We start from the raw sequence: 15,601 nt of genomic DNA, 5'->3' as shown, positions 1-15,601 counted from the left end.
AGTGTACCCAGGGTTGGGTAGAGAGCAGAACGTTAGCATCTGGGACCTCAATTCCAGGGTGCATAGCGTAGTGTAACCCTATCTCCCCTGCTCACACAAACACACACACACACACAAACACACACACATACACACATCCACTTACACACACTGGAGTGAGCAGGTCCTGAGGGCTTGGCCATCCGCCAGCCTTGTATGGGCCTCATGCTAAGCCATGTCTTTAAGGCGTAGCCATTGTTTCAGAGAGAGAGAGAAAGGGAGTGAGTGAGAGCGAAAGACAGACAGAGAGAGAGAGAGAGAGAGAGAGAGAGAGAGAGAAAGAAAGAAAGAAAGAGATAGATAGATCGAGAGAGAGAGAGAACACACAGCGAAAAATGAGTTGTGACCCAGGGCTTTCCTGACATCCGCCTTAGTAATCGGAGTGCCGAGAGAAAGCACTGCTGCTGTTGGAATAACAGACACAGAACATACCGTTGTTCCCGCCCATATCATCATCATGAAGCCAGCCAGCCCCCGCTATAACCCAGCACACACATACAGGCACACACGAACCACGGGCACGCATGCATGCATAGACAGACACAGCCCCAACAGTATGCCGTTTTGGTGTCCTCCCTGTCTCAGTATGTTTGGCATCAAGTCTCTTTATGTTCAGCATAAGTCCTGTTATGTTGTGGACGCTCAAGTACGTCTTTCCCTTATCTGGAAATACCCTATTGTCTGTAGGATAGTGCTTGGCTTGTTCAACCAGACAGTTGTCAAAAGTGTGAAGGTCAGTCCAGTGTCATGGGTAGATACTGTCTTTCTGTACTGTCCTGACATACAGTGGTGTAAGCAGTGTGCCCCTAAGCCCCGAATGTATCCCTACAACGGTCTATCATATAGGTTAGCAAGCAGGGCATTGTCAAAGCAAAGCACTAAAACAGTCAATTATTGGATGCTGTGAATTTTACGAACACTGCCTGAGGAAAAGGAACGTTGCTGGCCGGGTTGTGATGTGTTGCAGCCTGTTTAAAAAAGTAATATCATTGTTATAGCCATTGTTAAGATGGCGCCGATGAAGATGGCTGATGTTTTACATGTTCCTATCCAATTGTGTTTTTTGTTTGTTTCTTTGCATTGTTTGTTTTTTTTTTTTTTTTTTTAACTTATTTTGTACATAATATTGCTGCTACCGTCTCTTATGACCGAAAATAACTTCTGGACATCAGAACTGCTCACCACTTACTTGAATGACATACTGCTTTCCCGGGAACAGGCCTAGATCCCCGTCATTTGCGTGAAGAGGAGGCAGAAAAAAAGGGGCCGGAGGGCGGGCTGCCTTCTGAGAATTTGTAGGCTGCCTTCTGAGAATTCGTAGGTGATCACCACTGCCTTCCATTCTGCTTGCAAACGTGCAATATTTGGAAAATAAAATCGATGACCTACCAATGGTACATTCAAAACTGTAATATCTTATGCTTCAAGGAGTCGTGACTGAACGACGACATTATCAACATACAGCTGGCTGGTTACATGCTGTATCGGCAGGATAGAACATCATCGCCTGGTAAGACAAGGGGCGGCAGACTATGTATTTTTGTAAATAACAGTTGGTGCACGATATCTAAGGAAGTCTTGAGGTTTTGCTCGCCTGAGGTTGAGTATCTCATGATAAGTTGTTCAGTAGACCACACTATCTACCTAGAGTGTTTTCATCTGTATTGTTCGTAGAGGTCTACATACCACCACAGACTGAGGCTGGTACTAAGACCACACTCAATGAGCTGTATTCCACCATAAGCAAACAGGACAGCGCTCACCCAAAGGCGGCCTCCTAGTGGCCGGGGACTTTAATGCAGAGAAACTTAAATCCATTTACCAAATTTCTATCAGCATGTTAAATGTGCAACCAGAGGGAAACAACTCTGGACCACCTTTACTCCACACACAGGGACACATACAAAGCTCTCCCTCGCCCTCCTCCAATCTGACCATAATTATATCCTCCCGATTCCTGCTTACAAGCAAACGGGCCTACCAGATTAACTAAACTACTTCTATTATTGCTTTGAGGCAAATAGCACATGCATGAGAGCACCGGCTGTTCCGGAGAACTGTGTGATCACGCTCTTCTCAGCCTATGTGAGTAAGACCTTTCAACAGGTCAACACTCACAAGGCCGCAGGGCCAGACGAATTACCAGGATGTGTACTCCGAGCATGCGCTGACCAACTGGCAAGTGTCTTCACAGACATTTTCAACCTCTCCCTGTCTGAGTCTGTAATACCAACATGTTTCAAGCAGACCACCATAGTCCCTGTTCCCAAGAACACTAAGGTAACCTGCCTAAATGACTACCGACCTGTAGCACTCACGTCTGTAGCCATGAAGTGCTTTGAAAGGCTGGTCATGGCTCACATCAACACCATTATCCCTGAAACCCTAGACCCACTCCAATTTGCATACCGCCCCAACAGATCCACAGATGATGCAATCTATATTGCACTCCACACTGCCCTTTCCCACCTGGACAAAAGGAATACCTATGTGAGAATGCTATTCATTGACTAAAGCTCAGTGTTCAACACCATAGTGCCCTCAAATCTCATCAATAAGCTAAGTACCCTGGGACTAAACACCTCCCTCTGCAACTGGAGCCTGGACTTCCTGACGGGCCCAGTACATCACTGGGGCAAAGGTTCCTGCCATCCAGGACCTCTATACCAGGCGGTGTTAGAGGAAGGCCCTAAAAATTGTCAAAGACTCCAGCCACCCTAGTTATAGACTGTTCTCTCTGCTACCGCACGGCAAACAGTACTGGAGCGCAAAGCCTAGGTCCAAGAGACTTCTAAACAGCTTCTACCCCCAAGCCATAAGACTCCTGAAAATCCAATCAAATGGCCACCCAGACGATATGCATTGCCCCTCCCCCTCCTCTTTTACACCACTGTTACTCTCTGTTGTTATCATCTATGCATAGTCACTTTAATAACTCTACCTACATGTACATATTACCTCAATTACCTCGACTAACCGGTTCCCCCGCACATTGACTCTGTACTGGTACCCCCCTGTATATAGTCTCGCTATTGTTATTTTACTGCTGCTCTTTAATTACTTGTTACTTTTGTTTCTTATTCTTATTCATGTTTTTTAATTTAAATTGGATTGTTAGTTAGGGGCTCGTAAGTAAGCATTTCACTGTAAGGTCTACTACACCTGTTGTATTCGGTGCATGTGACTAATACCATTTGATTTGATTTGATTTGATTATGGTGCATGTATGTTACATAATACTGCATAGTAATATGTAGTATTTCGAAACACACTATACCACCTTGCTTTGTTCTGTTTGTACTTATATGGGTCCATCCATACGGTATGGTGATACATAGCTAATAATAACCAGGCCTTTTCGTGACTGAAAAACCCTGGTGATGAGCCATGCGCGATGCTGCTAGCAGAAAAACATGGAGGGATTGGAGGCTTACAGTGACTTTAGTGGATGTCATACAGATGAGTCTGTCTCCCAAGACAGTAACCACACACTTTCACTCTAAACACACTCCCCTACTCCAGGCCCTGCAGCCGTGGTGGTCCCAGGGAACTGTCCTCACTCCTGACACCATCTCATAAGTCTAAATAATGCCCACACAGACCCAAATGTCTCGTTTGTGCACGAGCGCGCACACACAGACATGTAGGCATCCGCACAGACACACATACACACACTGTTTTCACACACACACACATTTTCTCTCACTTTCGATTCACAGCCAAAGATAAACACTAGGAAAATCAGCATTTTTTGCAACCAGAGGGGTTAAAAACTCTCAAGTTCAAACTACTTCTCCCTGGCCCAGCCTGTTCTCCCCTGGGCTGTTCCAATCTTTCTCTGGAGCTGACTGTGTTTGATGATCAGAGGGAACATCTTCAGGGGTGGTCCGACTCAGGGAGGGGTCTCTTTCTCTCTCTACCTCCCTCGCTGTTTCTCCCTTCCTCTCTCTCTCTCTCCCTCTTTATCTCTGTCTTTCTCTCTCTCTTTCTCTCCTTCTCCCTCTCTGTCTCTCCCTCTGCACTTTGGAAGCAGGAGGCAAGCAGCAGTCATGGGAGGCACCGATAGGTATTTTCTGACCTGTATATGACCTGCAGAAAGCACAGACACATGCTCTCGCTCCTTGTATTGCATGTGATGTGATTACAAAGAACTTGCTTGAAAATGAGATGGTATTTTTGTCCCGTCAATGCAATTTTTAAACCTAACATAGATGTAGCTAGCAGCAGACTGATTCATTATGTTGGAAATCTGAAGGTACTGTTGTCTCCTTCAATGTATGATTCAAATCTGATACTTCCATGTAGAATAAAGAAAATGGTATGATTTTGTTCCTGTGTGCTTAACAACAGTGCCTATTAACTAGGCACTGCCCACAGCGGTTCATAGATTTTTCTAAGCAGAACAGATGACACATTTGCATGCCTCCCAAATGGCACCTTAGACTGTATAAAGTGCACTACTTTTGACTAGGGCCTATAGGATAGTGCACCATGTAAGGAATATGGTGCCATTTGGGATGCAAAGATTCAGATGGATATCTCATGATGAAGGATCCTTCCTATCAGAGGTAGACAGGAGGAGAGAAGGGAGACCTGAGTTGTTCCGGGAGCAATTGCCGCTGCGTTGCCTAGCTACCGGCACAACTTTGGACAAAACATTTCACTAGAAAATGTACTTTCAAATGTTTTTCTACTGGAGCTGGATGAATAAATACCCTATGCCCTTATAACAGCCGAGTGGACTGTAGCAAAACTTTCTCCAGCCAACTTAAATTGGCTCGCAAAGCCGGGTCGGGGCACATTTGTTTCATTCCGGATTCCAGACCTTAGCTAGCTCTACTGATTTATAGGGTAGCGGTTTCCCCTGAGCAACCAAAAAGTTTCCTGATTAAGGTAACTGGAGCGTTGAGGGAACTTTATTGAAGCGCATGGCATGCTGGGACTAATTTGTGTCGCCCCATTGAGACGTCCGTATGAATTTAAGAAGCTGGGTGTCCCAAATGGCACCCTATCCCCTATATGGTGCACTACTTTTGACCAGATCCCTATGGGCTATTTTCAAAAGTAGTGCACTATATAGGGGATAGGGTGGGATTTGGTATGCAGGCAGTGAAAATCTCAAAGCTGACTATTAAGGGAGAGGTGACTACACTTAAATATAGTGTTGTGTCACTTCCTAAAGGAGGAAGTAGTTGTCCGTAGGGGAGAATGAAGTATATTTTGTGTTGAACGTTGAACCAACTGCACAGTGTGGCTTTGTATGCGTTTACTGTATTTCTGTGTCCGTTGGTCCCCGTGTAGGTCTCTATATCCAGATACATATATTATGTCTGAGTCCCAAACTGCACCCTATTCTCAACCTAGTTTACTACATTTGACCAGACCCCTATGGGCCCTGGTTAAAAGTAGTGCACTTTATAGGGAATAGGGTGCAATTTGGGTCGCATCAAACATCATTCCATGCTACAGAGGTGGACGCAGGCAGGCTGGAGGGTTAAAGAGAGAGAGAATCTGAATTTGTGTTTAGCTCTGGGCGGTCAGGGTGGTCTGGTCTGTGACGACATTTGGTTTATGTTGTGTGTTTTTTTTAAACATGACTACCTACCCCTCTGCAGATCATCCTGCTCTGTTTACTGTCACTGGTAGGAGAGGAGAGGAGAGGAGAGGAGAGGAGAGGAGAGGAGAGGAGAGGAGAGGAGAGGAGAGGAGAGGAGAGGAGAGGAGAGGAGAAAGGCCACCTTACCCATTTACAGGAAATATGAGATCACTGGCCAGACCAGTGCCCTCACATAGTGGGTGAAAGAGCTTTAAGTAGATACTGTGTGTACAAAATATTAGGAACACCGGCTCTTTCCATGACATAGACTGACCAGGTGAATCTAGATGAAAGCTATGATCCCTTATTGATTGTTAAATCTTATATATTGTTAAATCCACTTCAATCAGTGTAGATGAAGGGGAGGAGACAGGTTAAAGAAGGGTTTTTAAGACTTGAGACAATTGAGACATGGATTGTGTATTTGTGCCATTCAGAGGGTGAATGGGCAAGACAAGTGCCTTTAGACAGGGTTTGGTAGTAGGTGTCAGGTGCGCTGGTTTGTGAGTCAACAACTGCAACACTACTGGGTTTTCCACACTCAACAGTTTAGACATCCAGCCAAATCGAACACAACTGTGGGACGCATTAGAGTCAGCATAGGTCAGCATCCCTGTGGTACGCTTTGGACACCTAGTACAGTTCATGCCCTGACGAATTGGGCAAAATCAGGGATTGCAACTCAATATCAGAAAGGTGTTTATAATGTTTTGTAGAGTCTTGCCTGAACGAAAGGTGAGGGGAATGATGAAGTGTGCTTGAGTTCCATTGGTCATGGGGAACGTACAGTTTTGGAAGCGCTACAGATTACAGTGGGCTCTAAATTACTAGCAAAGGAGAAATTCATGTTACCTGATCGTAATGTTTTTGGGGGGAATAGGCTTTTCCAAGAGCAACATAGCATTTGTGACAGTTTTACAAGTGTTACATAAATGTATCTTCTGGTAGAATTGTTAAGCTAAACTGACTGCCTACCCTACTGTAGCTATTCTCAAATGACCAGCAGAGCAGAAAGCACAGCATCTCCACTGTGATTGAACAAAACACAGGCTCTGAACACAAAGCATGGTGAGCCAACCCTAATGCTGTAACGCTGTGTAACAGGAAGATGGGTTTGGGTCTCTCCATGAGAACCAATGTGTTCATCTCTCTACCAGCAGATAGCAGCGCCGACAGCCATCACTGCCCTGTTTTGTTTGTGTTAAGATTTTTTTTCTGGACAGGCATAAATGAGGGGTTCGTTGTCTTCTGTGGACCCGGTAATCATTTGTGCCGGAATGTTCCCACGCAGCCAGGGCCCTAGCCACCTCCCTGCCAATCACCAGTGACAAAGCTGAGCCGTGTCTGAATGACCTATTGTCCCCCCACCGAGGGAGGGGATAGGAAGGGGGTAGCGATCGGTTTCGCTCAGTGAGCCCCATAACCAGTACTACCAACACCACCACAACAGGAGTTCTGAAGGGGAGGGAGCTGGAGGTAAACAGTGCCAGAAAGAACATCATCGCGGCCATGGACTTGAGGGAGGTTCTTAAGGTTCTCAGTTCTGGTTGCAAACTGGTTGTAACGATGTCATCAAGGGGAAATGCCTTCCCCCAGTGTATAAGACTATGTCTCTAGCTATTGTAGGCAGCTACATGATAGGAAAATTAGAATGGTTTCTTGTTTAGATTTTTTTTTAAATAAATGTGATTCTAACTGGTAATAGGTCTACTCTGTTGAGCTGAAAACGAAGAATACTTTAGTTCCTTCACTTTAGATACGTTCACAAAGTTTCATACATATTATCATGCTGTGCCTTTGGCTTTACTTTTTTTTTTTTAATGTGGCACAGTTTGCAGATGTATTGTACACATTTGTGTACATTCCCCGCAGCAGTTAAACCTTGATGATAGGCAGGGAATTCCTACAGCGCTGTAGACAACACTTCATCCAGCTCCTTGGAGCTGCAGTGGAAAATGATGGAGTCCTTCCATGCTCTTCCTCCACTTCCATTGTTTCATCCCCCTGGGGGTTAAACCTAATTCTGCCACTATGCTGTTTTTACTGGAAGACAAAACAACATTCAATTTAATCACCAGTCAACGTGAGCCAAGTGAGATGTAACACATATCCCCACTGCTATGGGAAAATGGAGGCAGAGCCCATCTAGATACTCTGAAATGATCGACAAAGACATGCACGGCAGCCAACTGGAAAAACACAACTTGTAACCCTTAAAGCTGTAGCCCTTCATACAGAGGTCATGCAGGGCAACAACTCCTGTGACTATGTAAACATGGGTGTAATGGGGCCAGACTTTAACAAGTCCAAGCCAGGTTCACTTCTTCACCAAAATAGAGAGATTTATCCAACAGTCTAGAATTCTGTAGTGACCATACGGTAGGTTACATACACAGCAGCAGCACTCAGCCTGGCGGCATGACTCTGACCTTACAGTGTGTGAGGTTCCGCTACCAGGTCACAGATGTAAAAGGATACAAGGACACAGGGAGATAAGGTACGGTCATAGACATAGGACACATTCTGCCACTTCTGTAGCTGTAGCTTGTCAGGAGCAAATACTAAAACTGACTTTCAGTGAATCTTAATCAAAAGAATCCTCTCACAAATGCTTTAAACAATGGCGCTAAAGAGTCCTAATCAGTCTCTAGCCGACGACTCAATCTACCTACAGACGTAAATCTGAGGCTGTGTCCCCTTTTCTCTTCCATCCCTCTGTCCCTCCCTCTAAATGTTTACAGCAGGCAGTGCGTCAGACACTGGCCCGGTTCAATTGTTTATTCTTAGACACGAGCCCACCTCTGAGTACTAACAATAAAACCCCAAACCCTCTGTGTCTTTGTGGTTGAAACAACAGGACCACCTCATGCTAATGATAAAACATACAGGGCGATATAAAGTGCATTCGGAAAGTATTCAGACCTCTTGACTTTTTCCACATTTTGATACGTTACAGCGTTATTCTAAAATGGATCAAATCAAATCAAATCGCATCGATCTATGCACAATACCCATAATGACAAAGCAAAAGCTGTTTTTTAGAAATACCTTATTTACATAAATATTCAGAGCCTTTGCCATGAGACCTATATCTCAGAGCCTTTGCTGTTACAGACTTATATCCATCCTGACCTGCCTTTCTAAAGTCTTGGAGAAGCCAAGTGAACAAACAGACCACCGACCATTTCGAATCCCACGTACCTTCTCCGTTAGGCAATCTGGTTTCCGAGCTGGTCACATGTGCACCTCAGCCACGCTCAAGGTCCTAAATTATATCATAACCGCCATCGATAAAAGACAGTACTGTGCAGCCATCTTCGTTGACCTGGCCAAGGCTTTCGACTCTTGTCAATCACCGTATTCTTATCGGCAGACTCAACAGCCTTGGTTTCTCTAATGACTGCCTCGCCTGGTTCACTAACTACTTCTCAGATAGAGTTCAGTATGTCAAATCGTAGGGCCTGTTGTCTGGACCTCTGGCAGTCTCTATGGGGGGGGCCACAGTGTTCAATTCTCGGGCAGACTCTTTTCTCTGTCTATATCAATGATGTCTCTCTTGCTGCGGGTGTCTCTTTGATCCACTTCTACGCAAACGACACCATTCTGTATACATCTGGCCCTTCTTTGGACACTGTGTTAACAAATCTCAAAACGAGCTTCAACGCCATACAACACTTCATCTGTGGCCTCCAATTGCTCTGAAATGCTAATCAAACTAAATGTATGCTCTCCAACCAATCGCTGCCCGCACCCACCCGCCCGACTAGCATCACTACTCTGGACGATTCTGACCTAGAATATGTGGACAACTATAAATACATAGGTGTCTGGCTAGACTATAAACTAACCTTCCATACTCGCATTAAGCATCTCCAATCCAAAATTAAATCTAGAATCGGCTTCCTATTTCGCAACAAAGCCTCCATCACTCGTGCTGCCAAACATACCCTCGTAAAACTGATCATCTTACCGATCCTCGACTTTGGTGATGTCATTTACAAAATAATACCAATTAAATGGTTTTGGCGACGAGTATGAAGCGAGGGCCAGCCAACGAGTGCGTACAGGTCGCAGTGGTGGGTAGAATATGGGGCATTGGTGACAAAACGGATGGCACTGTGATAGACGGCATCCAATTTGTTGAGTATTGGAGGCTATTTTGTAAATGACATCACCGAAGTCGAGGGTAGGGGCAGTTGACCGGGGTAGGGGTAGCCAGGTGGAAAGCATGGCCAGCCTTATAAAAATTCTTATTGAAATTCTCAATTATAGTGGATTTATCGGTGGTGACACTGTTTCCTAGCCTCAGTACAGTGGGCAGCTGGGAGGAGGTGCTCTTATTCTCCATGGACTTCACAGTGACCCAGAACTTTTTTGAGTTTGTGCTACAGGATGCAAATTTCTGTTTGAAATAATTAAATTGAATGGACATGATTTGGAAAGGCACACACCTCCATAATTTCTAAATGGCAGAGGTTTAGAACCACCAAGACTCCTCCTAGAGCTGGCTGCTTGGCCAAACTGAGCACTCGGCTGAGAAGGGCCTTGGTAACGGAGGGGACCAAGAATGGGGATCACTCTGACAGAGCTCCAGAGTTCCTCTGTGGAGATGGGAGAACCTTCCAGAAGGAAAACCATCTCTGCAGCAATCCACCAATCATATCACGTTTCAGGTAAGACCCAGATGCAGGCAACGTCGAAGTAATAACAGTTTATTAATCCAACAGGGGCAGGCAAAGACAGGTCAAGGGCAGGCAGGGCTCAGTAATCCAGATAGGTGGGGCAAAGGTACAGGATGGCAGGCAGGCTCAGGGCAGGAAGAAAAGGTCAACACCGGGAAAACTAGAAAACAGGAACAAAACAAGAGACAGGAACAGAGGGTAAAACACTGATAGGATTGACAAAACGAACTGGCAACAGACAAACAGAGAACACAGGGATAAATACACAAGGGATAATGGGAAAGATGGGTGACACCTGGAGGGAGGTGGAGATAATTACAAAGACAGGGGAAACAGATCAGGGTGTGACAAATCAGGCCTTTATGGTAGAGTGGCCAGACGGAAGCCACTCCTCAGTAAAAGGCACCCACTTAGAGTTTGCCAAAAGGCACCTAAATGATGACTCTCAGAACATGAGAAACAAGATTCTCTGGTCTGATGAAACCAACATTGAACTCTTTGGCCTAAATGCCAAGCTTCACGTCTGGAGGAAACCAGGCACAATCCCTACGGTGAAGCATGGTGGTGGCATCATCATGCTGTTGGATGCTTTTCAGCAGCGGGGACTTGGTGACTAGTCAGGATCGAGGGAAAGATTAACAGAGCAAACTACAGAGATATCCCTGATGAAAACCTGCTCCAGAGCGATCAGGACCTCAGACTGGGGCGAAGGTTCACCTCTCCAACAGGACAACGACCCTAAGCATCCAGCCAAGCAGGAGTGGCGTCGGGACAAGTCAGTGAATTTCTTTGAGTGGCCTAGCCAGAGCCCGGACTTGAACCAGATCTAACATCTCTTATGAGACCTGAAAATAGCAGTGCAGCAACGCTCCCCATTCAATCTGACATAGCTTGAGAGGATCTGCAGAGAAAAATGGGAAAAACTCCCCGAATACAGGTGTGCCAAGCTTGCAGCGTCATACCCAGGAATACTCTAGGCTGTAATCTCTGCCAAAATTGCTTCAACAAAGTACTGAGTAAAGGGTCTGAATACTTATTTGAATGTAATATTTCATTTAAAAAAATTAATCTTTAATACATTTGCAAAAATTTAGAAAAACCTGTTTTTGCTTTGTCATTATGGGGTATTGTGTCTAGATTGATGAGGGGGAAAAAAGTAATTCAATCAATTTTAGAATAAGGTTGTAACGTAACAAAATGTGGGGGAGAAAATCAAGAGGTCTGAATACTTTCTGAAGGCTCCGTACATCAAGAGAGCATATGGCGAAATTATGCTAACAGTAACCTCGCGATCTATATGGATGATAACGGTTATCTAAAATAAACTACAACAGTTTATACTACAGGGTGTGATTTGTGAGACCATTGACATCCCACTTTGTCCGCAGCTCTCTGAGTCAACACACACATACAGTAGCGAGAGGAAAATAAACAGGCTGGGCTGTGCTGTTCTCCACAAAATCTAAATATTGACTCTGCAACCTGTAATCATACACAGTCTGGACAGAATAGCAATAAACATATGTGTGTGTGTGTGTGTGTGTGTGTGTGTGTGTGTGTGTGTGCGTGCGTGCGTGTGCGTGCACGTGCCATACAATTAAGATTTATTTAATTGCTATTATTTTTAAAGCACCATGGCTTCTTTATCTGTGACTATTTGAAGTCAAGTTGAAATATTTATTCTTTCCTTTAGTCTTTCGACACAAAGGGTTTCTACAGATGGGTATTGTGAGCTCAAGGCCTGCTACACACACAGGCATCTGCTGTTAATTCTCATCCTTTTCATTTCATATGAATCACATACCAACATCTGACATCAAGGGACTTTTATCAATGGCCAGGAATAAAATGAAGGGAGCAATAAAAAATCCAATAGGTTCTCAGAGGAGCATTTATCCCGAAATGCCAAGTTTCCACGGAACTGAACTCGTACATGACATCATAATAACAGCCATTAATCATTGCAATTACATGTGCATGCATGTGTGGCTCTGTGTGTGTGTGTGTCTAAGTACGTCTGTGAAACTGGTCCGTGAAAAACACACACTCACACACCGGAAATTTGCACTAATGTTCCCAAGCCCTGCAGTCTCATATCAGTCTGTGAATCTAGATGATTTTGGGGCTGAAATGGACCTCTCTGCTCTGTTCGTCCTAAGTTGTTTCCCTCCCTACAGTTTAGACATAGGAGCATTGTCTTTCAAAGCCCTGTTGTTCTGTGGACTATAATGACTGCTTGCCCAAATACACTGCCATTGAATGAGACTGTTGAGCTAGCATTGGATTTTTTCTTTCTGGGTGAGTCTTTATGGCCCATTAGCGCCGTGGCGATGCTAAAACACTTCTGGCTCCGCTACACAGAGCCTGTATGAAATGTGTGTGTCTGGGCTATGTGTGTGTAAGGGTGTGTAAGGGTGTAAGGGTGTGTATGGGTGTGCTCCCGGTGCCAGAGGCAATCAGGGGAGTGCAGAGAGCACCGCACCTGGCAGAGGACCTGAGTGTCAGCGGGGAGAGAGGGGAGAGAGAGAGAAAGGGGGAAAACCTTTGACTCAGGGGAGAATAGATGAACAGACAGACAGACTCCTCTTTCACTTGACTGCATAACCTCTCAGTCCATACTGAAGGATGTTCCATCGAAGTACTGATCCTTGGACAAACCCAAAACAAACATATCGGACACTAAAATAAATTAAGCTACCACTATGAGCAAGGCCATTCAAGGGGATCTTTGCTTTCATATTGAGAACTTTAAAACACAGAAGGAAACAAAGTAGCCAAGAGTTCGTGTAAGTAGTGTGTTAGCTGTTCATCAAAAGAGCAGGTAGCTTTTGGCTGCCTATAAACTTCTACTTCTCTCTATCTCTATGTCTCTCTCTAAAGTCACTGCTGAAAGTCTGTCTGGAGACAGTAGCCCTTCATTCATTAAATGGAGAGAATGAATAAAGAGAGCTCTGAGTCTGAGGGCTTGTACACTGCAGCAAGTCATCAAAATAGAAATCCAATTTGCCAACAGAAATAACGTTTCTCATTAATTGAGCTCTTATCTCAAGCTGTGCTTGTGTTGTTTGTCTCTAGTTTCAGTACTGTGTCAATAGACTGCAGGCACTCAGAGCAGTGCTATGTAATGGATGTATAGGGCAAAAAGGGCTACGTTTGTGGACTTGTGTGTGTATGTGTGTGTGTGTGTGTGTGTTCATGGGGCAGTGTGTTTCAGCTCATGTTAATTTGAGAAGACTGGTCGGGCAGAGAGAAGCTGTAAAAACCTCTTCAAAACAACCTCATAATGTCTCTCACCCAGGAACATTGAGGTCAATCCCAGTATGAGAACTGTGTGAAAGTTCATTAGAGGAATATTATCCCTGCGTTTTTATTTTTACGTAGAGTCCATTTCGTTGAAACTGACAGCGAGAGGTGTGAAGTTAACATAGGGTTTCATACCAAACACAAGTTTACCCTTCTTTAGTTTTATTTAATTAAGTCACAGCCTGGTCTCATAGACTAGACATAACATAGTAAAAGTAAATCCGGGACACTGAAATTAGTATGATAAGTTACATTTGGTATGGCTACATAAGACAAAACCCTAACCTTAACCCTAACATCTAGCCTAGCTAACGCTAGCTAACGTTAGCATTAGCCACCTAGCCACTTAGCTAATGTTAACAACAACAAATTGGAATTTGTAACACATCATTAATTTTTCACATTCGTAACATATTGTATGTTTAGCAAACTTTGTAACATATTGTACATATCATACAAAATGGAGGATGGACATCCTTGAATAAATGCATACCATACAAAACGTAACATATCATACTAAATAGAGTGTCTTGGATTTACATACAGAATAATACTAAATTCTCTGAGACCAGATTGCAAGCCAAGTTATCATTTGTCAGGGTAGGCTGAACTTGCATCTAGTGTGTGAGTGTTTCTGTTCATGTTCGGCCTGGGATCTACTTCTGAGCTGACTAACTGTTAGAGGTCGCCCTCTAGTGGGAAAGAAGAGGAGAAGCTGAAAAAGAAAGATGAGAGCTAAAAAATATGTGGATCAAATACTGAAATGCTAAGATTATTGGAAAACTAACACCTAAAATGTTTATGTTGCTTTCTGACATTATCATTTGTAGGTCCTGTTTAGAGAAGCAAACACAAGTCACTGATAGGCTAGATACTGTATATTACGGATTACAAAGAAAGACTCAGTCGTGATCTGCTCAATAATGCCTTGCTACCAGATGAAATCAATGCATTTTTAGGCACGTTTTGACAATAACAACATTGTGCTGGGTGTAAGTGCTGTCACGGACCCAGAGGACTAGTTGATCTCACTCTCCAAGGCCGACATGAGTAAGGTCTTTAATCAGGTCAACACCAGCTGGGCCTCAGGGCCAGACGTTATTCCTGGGAGCGTTCTCAGAGCATGCGCAGAACAGCTGGCAGGCATGTTCATGGTAATTTTTAACCTCTCCTTGTCCCAGTCTGTAATCCCCACATGTTTTAAGATGTTTTACCACCATCATTCCTGGTCCCAAGAACTTGAAGGCCTCATGCAACAATGACTGCTGCCCCGGTAGCACCCATATCTACCCTAGGGTGGCAGGGTATCCTAGTGGTTAGAGCGTTGGACTAGTAACCAAAAGGTTGCAAGTTCATATCCCTGAGCTGACAAAGTACAAATCTGTCGTTCTGTCCCTGAACAACCCACTGAACAACCCACTGTTCCTAGGCTGTCATTGAAAATAAGAATTTGTTCTTTTATTTTTATTTCACCTTTATTTAACCAGGTAGGCTAGTTGAGAGCAAGTTCTCATTTACAACTGCGACCTGGCCAAGATAAAGCATAGCAGTGTGAACAGACAGCAACACAGAGTTACACATGGAGAAAACAATAAACAAGTCAATGACACAGTATAATTGTAAAAAATTTTATTTAAAAAAAGGGTCCATATACATTGTATGCAAAAGGCATGAGGAGGTAGGCAAATAATTACAATTTAGCAGATTAATACTGGAGTGATAAACGATCAGATGGTCATGTGCAGGTAGAGATACTGGTATGCAAAAGAGCAGAAAAGTAAATAAATAAAAACAGTATGGGGATGAGGTAGGTAAAATTGTGTGGGCTATTTACCGATGGACTATGTACAGCTGCAGCGATCGGTTAGCTGCTCAGATAGCAGATGTTTAAAGTTGGTGAGGGAGATAAAAGTCTCCAACTTCAACGATTTGTGCAATTCGTTCCAGTCACAGGCAGCAGAGAACTGGAAGGAAAGGCGGC

The sequence above is a fragment of the Oncorhynchus mykiss genome, chromosome 5 (assembly GCF_013265735.2).
Source record: "Oncorhynchus mykiss isolate Arlee chromosome 5, USDA_OmykA_1.1, whole genome shotgun sequence".
Classification (NCBI taxonomy): Eukaryota; Metazoa; Chordata; class Actinopteri; order Salmoniformes; family Salmonidae; genus Oncorhynchus; species Oncorhynchus mykiss.
This window is presented reverse-complemented; position numbering follows the sequence as displayed.